Source organism: Acomys minous (genome assembly GCF_964271855.1).
Source record: "Acomys minous genome assembly, chromosome: 10".
In the NCBI taxonomy this organism is placed as follows: domain Eukaryota; kingdom Metazoa; phylum Chordata; class Mammalia; order Rodentia; family Muridae; genus Acomys; species Acomys minous.
The window spans coordinates 88,236,305-88,249,389 of NC_140491.1; the positions used below are offsets into that span (position 1 = coordinate 88,236,305).

The 13,085-nt window shown below is 43.3% G+C and overlaps 1 long non-coding RNA gene across 1 annotated transcript; it reads right to left on the reverse strand.

Moving 5' to 3' along the window:
- Positions 1-235: 235 nt before the first annotated feature.
- Positions 236-11,547, reverse strand: LOC311606658. Its single transcript, XR_014782390.1, has 3 exons — positions 11,523-11,547; positions 558-625; positions 236-279 (listed from the first exon to the last, which is right to left on the reverse strand). It is a non-coding gene; the product is annotated as an uncharacterized lncRNA (long non-coding RNA).
- Positions 11,548-13,085: the final 1,538 nt, after the last annotated feature.

The window sequence follows — 13,085 nt, forward strand, 5'->3', positions numbered from 1 at the left end:
AGACTGGATTTGGTGGATTACTAAAATGAAAGGAAAGGAGAACAAAAACTTGGGAGGGGGTAGGGAATTGGAGGGTCAATTTGGGAAGAATTGGTGGAGGATTGAGGGGTGAAAATGGTCAAAATGTACTGCATGCATGTATGAAGTTCTCTAAAAATGTTGTTAACAAAAGCACGATAACCAAAAGCTACTCCAAGGGTAAAGGTTTATTTCACATTATAGCTCCCAGGTCACAGTCCGTCACTGAGGAAAGCCACGGCTGGAGCTAAAGGCGGGAACCTGGAGACAGGAACAGAAAGAGAAATGGTGAGAGAATAAAGCGTACTGCTCATCCTCAAGCCTAGCTCAGCCTGCTTTCTTACAGCATCCAGAACCACCGCCCCAGAGGCAGTGCAGCCCACAGGGGGCTGAGCCCTCCCACATCAATTATTAACCAGAAAAGTAAGTCCTGCTCACAGGCCAACCTGGGGTTGGTGTCTCAGCTAAGGTTCCCTCTTCCCAGATGACTCTAGATTATGTCACGATTACAAAACAAACAAACAAACAAAATACCTAACCAGGACATTGCTGCAGGTCCCTGTGGCTCATTACAGTGCACAAAAGGCAGTAAAGCTTGGGTAACAAGCTGCAAAGGAAACGTCAATGTATTAGTGTGGACTGGAATTAAACATAAACTCATATGGATATCCACTTCTCATAAGGAGGAATTAAATTCTTCTATAACATTGGTTGGCCATGTGACTTGCTTCATCCAACCAAACATGATTGAAATTATTAAACTGTCACAGGTGAGCCTTTAAGAGCTGATTAGTCTATCCATTGCTTTCCTCTTTGGCTTGCTCCAGTTTCATCCAGTTACTGACTGAATGCTCCTTCACTCTAGGCAACAGGAGGGGAAGAAAACTTGGAGCCTCATCTGGGTGGCGGCGGGCGCACTGTCTGCAGAGAAGAGACCTGTGGAGCAGTGAACCATTAGCTCTCCAGGGCATTTACCACCACGGCTCCATCTGTCTAACCTGGTGGCCACATTCATTCTAATGACCTCTCATGTACTTTCTTGTTGACATACGTCACCTCTAGTCTTACTCCAGCAAGAATGTGGAGAAAGGACAAGATGGGAGAGGCGTGCACACGTGAGTGCTCACACGCGCGCGCGTGCGCGCACACACACACACACACACACACACACACACACGCGCGCGCGCGCGCGCGCACACGTCCACTCTGCCAAATTAAGAATATAATGTCACCAGCTGCCTATTTTACATTCCGATTTCCAAAATACACTTGACATTTTATTTAACATTTTTAATCATACAAAACAAAATGTTAAGTGAGGTGATTATGGCAGAAAAAAAAGTGTCCCTCAAGTTAATCTATTTATTTCTAGTTTATTATTAGAAATATCTACCTGTTAAGAAGCAAGGGAAAGGCATTCTTAATTGTGTTGTTTTCTTTTCTCACACTGATTTATTTTATTGTGGGGAGGAAATACATATGTACCATGGTGAACACATGGAGGACAGATTTTGTAAAGTCATCCACTCTTGCCTTTCATCATTTGGGTGCCAGGAACCAAAACCAGGCTGTCAGGCTTAACAGTAAGTGTCTTTACCCACTGAACCATCAAACTGGACCTAATAAGTGTTCTTTTGTTTTGTTTATGCATTTTGTTTCTTTATGCATTTGATCATAACTAGTGAATTATTTGACTGAATGGGAGCATGTCCTTAATATAGCCTTCAGCACGTTCCTGACTATTTGGTCATCAGAAGGTTGGCGTCATCACACAAGAGAACTGCAACTTTCTAAGCTGTGCACTGTCTAACAGGAAGCCAAATTCAGCAGCAGTGTTTACCCAGCCTCAGAGCTCTGGCCTTATGGATCTTGCCCATGTGTGAGATCATTTTAGCTAACTGCCAACTGGACAGAATGTAGAATCATCCGGGAGATGAGCATCTGAGCATGCCTTAACTGAGGTGGAAAAACCCACCCCTCCTGGGTGGCACATTTCCCTGGCTGGGATCCTGGACTGCATACATAGAGAAATAGGAACTGAGCAACAGCATGCATCCTTCCCTCTCTGATTCTTGACTGAGGATGAACACATGTCCACACATGGACACTCTTAAAGCAGAAAAGAAAATCTTTATCAATCTTTATCAGTAGCCTATGGCTACATGGGAAACTTGACCAAATCATGCAGCCCCAAGCCTGACAGCTCTTTGTCTTTTATGCACAAAAAACCACATGCATCCTCTTTGTCATACTCCAGTTAACAAGAAGTGGAACCCCAGAAACCACAAGGCAAGGTTAGAATATTTAGGGACTTTTCTGGAACTATGGACTAGGTCTTTGTTCTAATTTTCCTGAGTTTTAAGGTCAGAATGGTGCCTCTCACATGGCCTCAGTCCCACTAAGGTCTGGCAGCTTGTTACAGATGTGGTGGGACCAGCAAGTTCTTGCCTGCTTGACTTGCCCTCCATGGCCTTGAACCTTGTGATAAAACAAAAACTTTCTCCCTTTGCTTTTGTCAGGGTATTCAGTTAAAATCACAGATTTTAATGATAAATTATAATCCAGCAATATGGCTACTCTGGACGGAATACAGATATACCTTTAATCCCAGGAGATAGAGGCAGGCAGATCTCTGAATTCAAAGCCAGCCTGGTATAGAACAAGTTTCAGGTAAAGAAAAACTTAGGTCCAGGCATGGTGGTACATATCTTTAATCTGAGCACTCAGGAGACAAAGGCATACAGATCTCTGAGTTCTGTCAATGCTGTTCAGGAAGTTTGGTGGAGCGTAAGTTGAGAGACAGTGCAGTGGAGCTGAGTCCCTGGTAGCTCAGTTTGTGGAATTCGGAGGCAGTGTTTAACCAGAAGAGTTTTACAGACGCAGCATTGTAACCTGTTTAACCTGATTAAATGCTTCTGCTGAGACCTGCTTTAGTTTCTAGTGTAATTGTGGCTCCTCTGACAACACCAGCTATCACTCTTAGCATATCAGAAGTGACTTTATTCCCAAGTCTCCATCTTGATTATAAGGTGAAATTAAGTTCAAGTTCTCAGACCCTATGTGCCTGAAACCAGGATGGTTTAATGCTTGCTGCTTAGAATAAAACAATAGATGATAAATGCGTGTTCTGCTTGAGCTAAAGATAAATGTTTGTTCTGTTAGAGTTAAGACCACATAATCATGCTATGTTCCTTACTCCCAGAGAGTCAGAAAGCCCTCAAGAGCTCCTGTGCCCTAAATCCCAGCCAATCAGCTTGAAATACTTTGTCTAGCCACCAGGATAAACTGTACTCAGAACAAAATTGATTCTTCTTGTGTTTAGATAATCAAAAAGGTGTAATGCTGCCCTCTCCCTTGCTTCCTACCAGGTCACTTGGTTGTTACCTAGTTGTGTTTTTTCTTATGCAAAAAACAAAACAAAACAAACTGCCTTAAAAACAGACTGGTGTCCTAACTAGACAAGACTCCTAGTAGGGGGAAGGGAACATTAATCCACCTGCAGAAGTTTGACTGAAAGTTTGCTCTGCCTATAAGATGGACAGGGATAAAGATAGAACAGATATTGAGGGAAAGTCCAACCAATGCCTGGCCCAACCCAAGACCCACCCCATGGGAGGGAGTTAACCCCTGACACTATTAACATTACTTTGCTATGCTTGTAGACAGAAACTTAGCATAGTTGTCTTCTGAGAGGCTCCACCCAGCAGCACTTCAAAAAAAAAAAATGCTGAAACTCAATGTAGGAAAGTGGGGAGACAGAGAAAAGAACCTGATGGTGACAAGAGTTTCACAAGAAGACCAGCAAAGCAAACTACCAGAGCCCAGAAGGACATGCTGAGACTGAAGCACCCATCAAGGGCCATTCACAAACTGGACCTAGGACCCCAACACAGATGTAGCCAATGGGCATGTCAGACATCATGTTGGTCCTCTAATAACAAGAGCAGTGGCTATATCTGATATGGACTCTGTTGACAACATTTTGATCACTTCCTCCTTGCAGAACTACCTTGTCAGGCCATAGGGGAAGAGTACATACTCAGTCCTGGTGCAACTTGATGAGCTGCGGTAGATAGGAAAGGGGGCTCCCCTTTTCTGAGGACTAGGGGAAGGGGAATAGAGGAGATGGAGAGAGGGTAAGACAGGAAGGAGAGGAGGGATGGGGCTATGACCAGGATGTAAAGTGAATAAACCAAACAAAACAAAAGAACAAGACTGGCATCATAGTCTGGTTCTCAAGCCCAGATTATGTCCCTGACTGGTCAGTTTTTATTCAGTGTTCAAATAAACTTCCATCAAGCTGTGTCTAGTGTTCCAGTGGTCAACATGTGGCTATTCTTGAAGCCAGAACGACAGGTTGAAGACAGAACAAGGAAGAGAATGAGAAGGAGCCAGAAGATTAGAAGAGATTTCTAGAGTTAGTTTGAGGCCAAACCGAGGAATTCAGTCAGAAGCTGAGAAAAATCAAACTGAATCAGTCGTGTTGGAGAGGAGTTAGAGCCAGAACTGAGTTGAACCAGCCAGCCAGAGTTCAGAAAGAACTAAAAAGGGTGAAATTATTTAGCAATAAGTCTCAGAGGCTAAAAATATTCTAGGCCTAGATTAGATTGTATGGAGGCTAGAAGCTTCCAGTACTAGGTCTAGGTTAGGCAGTAAACCCAGGAGACACAATTGCATCAGGCAAATAAAAGTTACTCTTCCACACAGGAAAAGTATTTTATTTTAAAGATGTCTCATAGTTTAAAAACCACCTTTTAGTGGTTTAAATGCAAACTTCTTTAAAGAAGAAGAAGAAGAAGAAGAAGAAGAAGAAGAAGAAGAAGAAGAAGAAGAAGAAGAAGAAGAAGAAGAAGAAGAAGTCCAAGAAAGCCCTATAGTCTTTCTATCTCAAGTAACAGGACGTTCATTTTATTCTCAAAATGAGGGAAACAATTAGCCGTATAACCAAAGGCTTGTTATCTGTTTAATCATCGAAGTCTAGGCTTAGAATCTTTCCTTCTCCTTCTGTCTCCTTCCCTCCACTCCTCTCCCCTCCTCTTCTATCGCTTTGTATATGTGAGTACTGTTGGAAATTAAATTCAAGACCCCATACATACTAAGCAAGGGCTGATCCACTGGGCCACTCCCATAACATTTAGCTGGGCCTCTGGTTATGTGTCCCTTTCAACCTCACCATCCAAATATTTCTCACATGTATACTTCTTGTAACTTGGCAACCTTTTCCTCTTAGCCAATTTCTACTTGTATATCTATGTCAAAATTTTAGATAATAAACACCCATTTTTAACCAAAGATGATTTAGAAACCCCGTGTGTACCGGAGATCCCTTGGCTTCTAGTGTTGTGACGGCAATGTTTTCACAGCACTAGTAAAAGTGTCCATTCCCTTGCTACTCCAACCCCAAAGCTGAAGACGGTCCTTGGCCCTCAGCAGGTGCTCAATAAGCCAAGAGAAGGAATAGACAATCCCTTGGGGCTCTTAGGCTTTGTGATAAGTCCTCAGTGAACATCCAACATTTTGAAGCTATTCTTGAGAAAGAGGTACCATAACCTGTGCAGCATAGGTCCTAGAATCCAGAGTAGGATTGATGAGGGAATAAAGAAATGCAAACAGAAAGGCTGGGGTCAGGTGGGTTGTACCTACTCTGAATGATTGGCCTCAGCTGGGGCAAGCAACCTAGAACCACAGCCTATTTATTATGAATAGCACAAGAGGTTGGGTGGGGGCAGTTAGCCAGTCTCTTTATGGGGTTTCTAGAAGGAAGCCCCATTAGTTTTTGTACACACTGATCAGCTCCATAAACACATAGACTTGAGCCAAAGGAAGAGGGTTTTGCTCATGTCCAGCCTGGCCTCTAATGGGACAACTTCGCCAGTTCCCCATGGGTTGGAGGCCTTGGTCATTGCTGTGGCTGTGTACATGTCAACAATACACACTCACGTGGGGGTTTCCTCTGATCCCTATGGAGAGGTATGATTTTCTCATTTATGTTTCCATCTGTATAGACGCATAATGTTGCCCATGGTTAGGGGTGGGGTCAGGCAATTCCAGGTCCTCCTACCCAAATAACTGAGAATGTGAGCTCGCACACATTTGCAAACTTATCAATATATCTTTACTCAGAGCAAACTGTTAGCACGGATTAGAGATGGATACACTATCAAGATAGTGGGCCACATGAAGGAGAGTACTCCAGGCTACAGCCTGGATCTCTTTGTTTAATGGAAGGAGGGGCTTTTTTTTTTTTTCTAATAAGCATTTTTTGGGTAGTTTTGTATTTTGATTGATAGATCTGGTCACATAACCATTTTTTTACATGTCCCTTCGCAAAATGTGTCTGCTTTTAATCATATGCAGCCCAATTCTGCACAGGCATAAGTGATCAGTAGGGAAATCTCCCTAAAAATTCTCTTACCAGCTACAGTTTTGTCTTACTGAACGTGCTCCCAAAACCAGGCTGGATACATTGGGAATGTATTTGAATAGAAACTGTGTAAATTTGATTGTTATTAGGGATGGGAAAATATGCACTATTGTTCAGAAGAGGGCATGTGTATAGCCTGATGAAGGTGAGACTCCATAGGGGCTCTGAGGTTGCTATGCGCATTGTTTGGACAGGGGTATGTGTGCATGCAGGGGAAGGTGCTAGGCGGCCAAGCACATTATTGAAAGAGAGGAGTGTCCAAAACCCAAGCCAAGTGGAGTCCCAGGTTACTAAACTCTCCCCTGTGTTTGCCAGCCTCAGTACCATTGCAAGATGAACCGGGAAATATCAAGGCTTACTTTTTAACTAATTACATCAGTGCATCCTAAAGAGTTTTGACCTTCAGATTCCTTACCCTGGGAAACTCAAGAGTGGTGGCCACTGCTCAGAACACTTTCTGACTCCACTTCTCCTCTGGAGGCAGTTGATTTTTAGGACTGTGCCCTTATTCCAGGTACTGGCCACCCTGACTGGGAGACAGAATCTGCAGCCAGAAGTCCTCTGATCTCTATCCTCAGGCAGTACGAGTGGATAAACATAGTAATTATTAATGATGCTAATTTCCTCCAGTGTCTAGTTGACTTTCTGGTGTTTAGAAGAAAAAGTAAAGGAATGTACTGAGCCTTTCAAGTGCACTATTTGATTTTTGGTTTTGTATTTTCTTTTTGGTTTGTGTGACACTGTCACCAGAGAAGCAATTCTTGGTGAAAATGTCTAAGACTGTTAAAGATATTGCTAGATTAATGACCTGTCTTACTATTTCAGGACATAGGGTCCCTGAAGCAGTAGCAGAGTTAATGTTCCATTATTTCTTTTGTTAGCCTGAGGCCACTCTGGCCCCAGGAGAAATGGTTGCCTTTTTACAAACGTTTCTGTGGTAGGGATTTTTGTTTGCTTGCTTGGTGGGTTTAGTTTACCGTTTAGGTTGGTTGGAGATTTTGTATCATTTTTCAATGAGCATACGCATTGAAAAACAAATGCAATCATGGGCTTAAATTCAAATCTCTTTTTTAATTTAAGATTTATTTATTGTATTTCATTTGTATGAGTGCTTTTCATGCATGTATGTATGTATGTACCTTGAGTGCTTTTATGTATGCATGTATGTATGTATGTACCTGGTCGGTGCATAGGCCAAAAAAGGGTATTGGAACCCTTAGAACCTGAGTTACAGATGGTTGTGAACTGCCACGTGGATGCTGAGAGTGGAGCCCAGGCCCCTGGGAAAAGCAGTTAAACGTTCTTAACTGATGAGCCATGTCTCCAGTCCCTGGGTTCAAATCTTAAGTTACCACTAAGCTGATCTTGAGCAAGTGACGTTTTCTCTCCACCTCAGTCTCTTTATCTATAAAACAGGAGGTAGGAGCACCTGTATCACATGGTTTTTAAAAATCAATAGACACGTTTTTTTTTTAGAAATGGACCCTAAGTTTACAGAGAAAATGAGCAGAAAATTCCAATTCTCACTAGTGTACAACCTGTATCATCGGTGAGTCAAAAGTGAGCCATTTACTTGACTTTAGTCTGCAATTTGCATTGAGGCTCATTCTTAGTGTCGAGCATTCTATATATTTTAGTAAGTGTGTATGTAATAGCCTGTGTCCGGCACTTAAAAAATCACATAGGAGAATTTCTCTGCCTAAATATCCTGTATTCTCTTTATCCAATATTCTGGCAACTCACCTTATTGTTGTTATTATTTTTACCTATTCTTTGAAACATTATACATTGCATGTATAAATGCATTTTAATCATCTCTACTCCCCGTTTCTCCCTTATACTCCCCCAGAGGCCTCCAACACACCCCTTTCCTCAGCTTCATTGACCTCTTCTTCTTTTTTTATATCCCACTGAATGCAGGGAGTGCTGCCCAGATAAGCATGGCTGTCAAGCCATTTGCTGGGCCATAAGCAACCTTCTAGAGGCAAACACTCTCCAAAAAAGAATTATCCTACTTCATGTATCTATCAACTGCCAATAGCTCCTCAGCTAGGGGTTTGGAATCATAGGCCCCTCCCCCATCCATACTGGATTTTGACTGGACTGATCTTTTGCAGATAAGCACAATTGCTATTGGTTCATGAGTACAAGTGACTGACAGAGGACGACATTTCACAGAACTCCTCCTCATCCTCTGGCTTTTATGTTCTTCAAGACACCGCTTCTGCAAATGTTTGGGTGGGAGGAGGCTTACCCATCAATGGCTGAGCATTCACAATCCTGTATTTATGTCTTGTGCCCCCTTCCCGACCCCTGCCCAGGGTCTGTTGTACACAGAACTGGGATGGAGGGAGAGAAGCTCAGCTGAACGCGGGTGAGTGATGTGCAGGATCTCTGTTGGCCATGGTGAGGACTGTAGTGCACGGGCAATGAAAATATCCCGGGAACAGCTTCAGAGAGCTGGTTCGGTTTATTAAGGGGGAAAGAGGGTACTTGTACCTTTGGAGAGGTGATGAGGGTTTCAGGAGTAAGGCTTCTATGACTATGTACCATTGGCCAGGGCAAAGGTGTTGGAAGATGTTTCATCTGCCTACTCAGTGGCTGTAGGGGAGAGGGGTAGAAGGGAGGGACCCTATAAGGTCATACAAGAAGTGAAAACTGATCATTGTCAGAGTAATAAATTCTTACTAGGGTTGATAGTGGGGGAGTCGGTTTTATGGCACCAGGTTGGGAGGGAGGAAGTGGCCAATTCCTGGTCTCCTATTTGAGGCATCAGGGTTGAATTCCTTCCTTCCATAGCCTCGGGTCATTATGACCCCACAATGTATTATGTCCAGCACTTTAACCAACTATGAGTCGCATTAATTGATGCCACTGGAAAAAAAAAAAAAAAAAACCTTTTCTGACCAAGGCTGATAACAGCACAGATCTACATCTATAAAGACAAATACTTAGATGGCAGTTTGACAATATGACCATTTAGCAAAACAATAATAATGGGCCCCCTTCCTGAGCAATGGGCTTTTGACCAGATTTAGAGTGCAGGAATGAATCCCCCTCTATGCAGAAGATCTCGAATCCAGAAAGCAACTGGTTCCTCCCATAACAGCCCTACCCCTATTGCACTAGTGCACATATCTCTACTGTACTAGTGAGTGTACCAGTATTGCACTAGTGAGCATATCTTGCCTGACAGGATCCTATAGAGAGAATTCTTGCTTCTCAGCCTCAGAAAGTATTCACATAGACTCTGGCGTGAGAGACCCTTTCAATTCCCATTTAATCCTGCCTCATAAGGACTTCTTAACCGGAGTCATAAGCCAATAGCCTTCCAATGGGCACTGTGGTGGTTTGAATAAGAATGTCCCCTATACGCTCATATATTTGAATGCTTGCTCTGAAGTTGATGGAACTGTTTGGGAAGAATTGGGAGGTGTGGGCTTGTTAGAGGAGGTATGCGAATAAGGGTGAGTTTTCAAAAACTCACTCCATTCCCAGATAGGTCTCTTTCTGCCTTGTGCTTGTGGGTCAGGATATAAGCTCTCAGATATTGCTCCAGCACTGTGTGAGACTGCCTCCTGTCATAGAGTCATCTCTGAACCGTAAGCCCCAATGAACTCTTTATTCTATACGTTGCCTTGGCCGTGGTGCCACCTCACAACAAACAGAAGTAACTGAGATAGCCACTCTCACACTTCAGGTAAGAACACAAATCAAGACAATATTTCGAAATTGACTATCCTCAAGAGTTCTAAAACAGGGGAGAAATAGTATTGTGTACAAAGATGCTGTTTTAGGGACTGTTCACAGTGAACAAATGGAAAAGGCAACCCAATAATAGACTGAGTAAAATAAGGTAGTCTTTCCAAAGGGGTAGAGCTGCTTAAAGTAAGGCTGTCGCAGGAGTGCACACAAACTGAGGTCAAATATGCTAAGTGCAAGCTCTACTTGTAAGTGAGAAGCATGGGTAGTGGCTTTTCTTTCACAGGTGCAACAGAATTTCTACCTCTCTGTGTTCGTCCATAAAGAATACGGGGCCACAGAGGTGGCTCAGTGGTTAAGGGCACTGGCTGCTCTTCTAAGGACCAGGTTCAATTCCCACTGTACACGTGATAGTTCATAACCATCTCTAACTTTAATTCCATGGAATCCAATGCCCTCTCTCAGTCTCCTTGAGCACCAGGCATGCACATAGCACAGAGACATACTTGCAGACAAAAGATCCACACAAGAGAAGTAAAATAAAATAAAATAAAATAAATATTTTTAGAAAAAAAATCTTATTTAAAAAAAAAAGAATAGGTATTAGTTTCATCATAAAAAAAAACATATAATTTTTATCTTTAAATAAATCAACCAGAAAGCCCTCTGTAAAATGTTGCTGATAAGAAACAGATCCTGAGACTCACAGCCAAACACTGGGCAAAGCATAGGGAGTCTTGTGGAAAAGTTGGGGGAAGGACAGAAGAACCTGGAGGGTACAGGAGCTCCACAAGAAGAGCAACAGAGCCAACTAAGCAGGGCCCAGGGGGACTTGCTGAGACTCAAGTGCCAACCAAGGACCATGCATGGACTGGACCTAGATGTAGCTAATAGGCAGTTCAGGCTTCATGTGGGCCCCCTAGTAAGGGGAGTGGGGACTGTCTCTGACATAGACTCTGTTGCCTGCTTTTTGATAACACTCCCTGGCAGGGCTGTCTTGCCAGGCCACGGGGGGAAAGGATGCATTCAGTCCTGATGTACCTTGATGTGTTGGGGTGGGTTGGTAGGTGGGGTGGGGGAGCTTCTCTTTACTGAGGAGTAGGGGAAGGGGGAGAGGAGGAAGAGGGAGGGAGGGTGGGACCAGGAGGAGAGGAGGGAGGGAGGTACAATAGAGATGTAAAGTGAGTAAATAAGTTAATTAATTTTAAAAGATGCTGGTAAAATTCCATGCAAGGGGAGGATATAAGGCATGTCTACCCTTCCCCTCAGGTCCCAACGACAAACCGAGGTATTGTTCCACCTGGAGAATGATGGCAAAAATATCCAGAGGTCGCTCTGGAGAACCAATGAGTTCATTTGGCTTCTTTATAGAGCATACCTGAGGGGTGCAGTGCTTCTTCCCATAACAAGCCACAGCTGCAAATCCTTTTCCAAGCAGGGGCGGGGATTCCCCATAGCTGCATAGCTGCAGTCCCTGGCATTTCTATTCACCCCTGGTCTATGTATGCTAGCCTTTCCCTAAGGCTTCATCCAATTAAGGCAAAATTGCATACAATAGGTAGCAGGGAACTGTTGGATACAGGTGAAAGTCTCCTGGCAACCCCCATGAGTGATATACATAGCTAGGAAGACCAGCGGGGATAATCCTTTTGCAAGAGGCCACAGCTGAACTCCCTAGGATGGCAGTTATTCGGCTTAGAATCACAACAAAAGTTAAGTGGGGACAAGCCTAAAGAAGGAAGAAGTGGGAAAGTAATTGCTTTCTCTCTCCCATCAGCTAAATATAGCACTGAAATGTTGACCCAGCTCTGGGTTTTCCACATCTAATGAGGGGCCTGCAACTGTCTCTGTAGCATCTTTATTATTCTGTGCAGGCTGGCATTCAAAGACTGTGTTGGCAGAGTGGGTTAAACAAGGAGGCTGAACACACTCTTCAGTCTACCAGTAAATCTGCAGCAACATGCATCCTCCCCCCAACACACACACACACACACACACACACACACACACACACACACACACACACCCCAATACTAAAACCAGCAGCTCTGCAAACCTCCCCATTACATCCATGCTACCGGCTACAACCATCCTTGCTCCCGGTCTAATGGTGGAAGACAGAGGATTTTCACAGCAGTTCAAAGGGCACGGAGGCGCTGTTGCATCAGCCAAGAGTCACTGGATACACAAACCGTTTTTGCAGTTTTTTTAATAATAAATAAATAAGGTTGTGTGGATACTGAAAAGAGCAAAGAAAAACTAAATGTTGGTGGCTGAAGAGCCTTAGTAAGTGGCTCAACAGTTAGCCGCACTGGCTGCTCTTCCACAGGACCCAGTCTCAGTCCTTAGGACCCATATAACTGATTACAACACCTGTAAATCCGGTTCCAGGAAATCCAACATCCTCTTCTGGGACCCATGGGCTTTTAAAATCTAAATCTCTCTTTAAAAACTAACTGTTATCAAGGAGACCACCTTAGCCACATATAAACATCGAAGTCACTGACTTTGTCTGTTTGTGTATTTGTTTCTTGAGAAAGTCTCTCTATGTATTCCTCGCTATCCTGGAACTCACTATGTAGACCAGGCTGCCTTGAATTCAGAGATCCATTTGCCTCTGCCTGCTGGCAACACTATTTCTAAAGGCTGGGAACACCAGCAGATAGATAAGAGCCATGCCCCTCTACTTTTTCTGTTCTTTTCCCCCCCAGGGAAACATTTTTTTAATTCCTAGTTTACATATTTTAGTATTGTTTATAATGGGCTTGCTTCCCTTCCACAATTAAAAAGGACCCCATAGAGATTTATATATATATATATATATCTGAACCAGAAAGATTTGTTAACTCATGAATGTTCTGAAGGCTAATTTTATGCCAACTTGACACAAACTATAGTTATCAGAGAGGAAGGAGCCTCAATTGAGAAAATGCTGCCTATA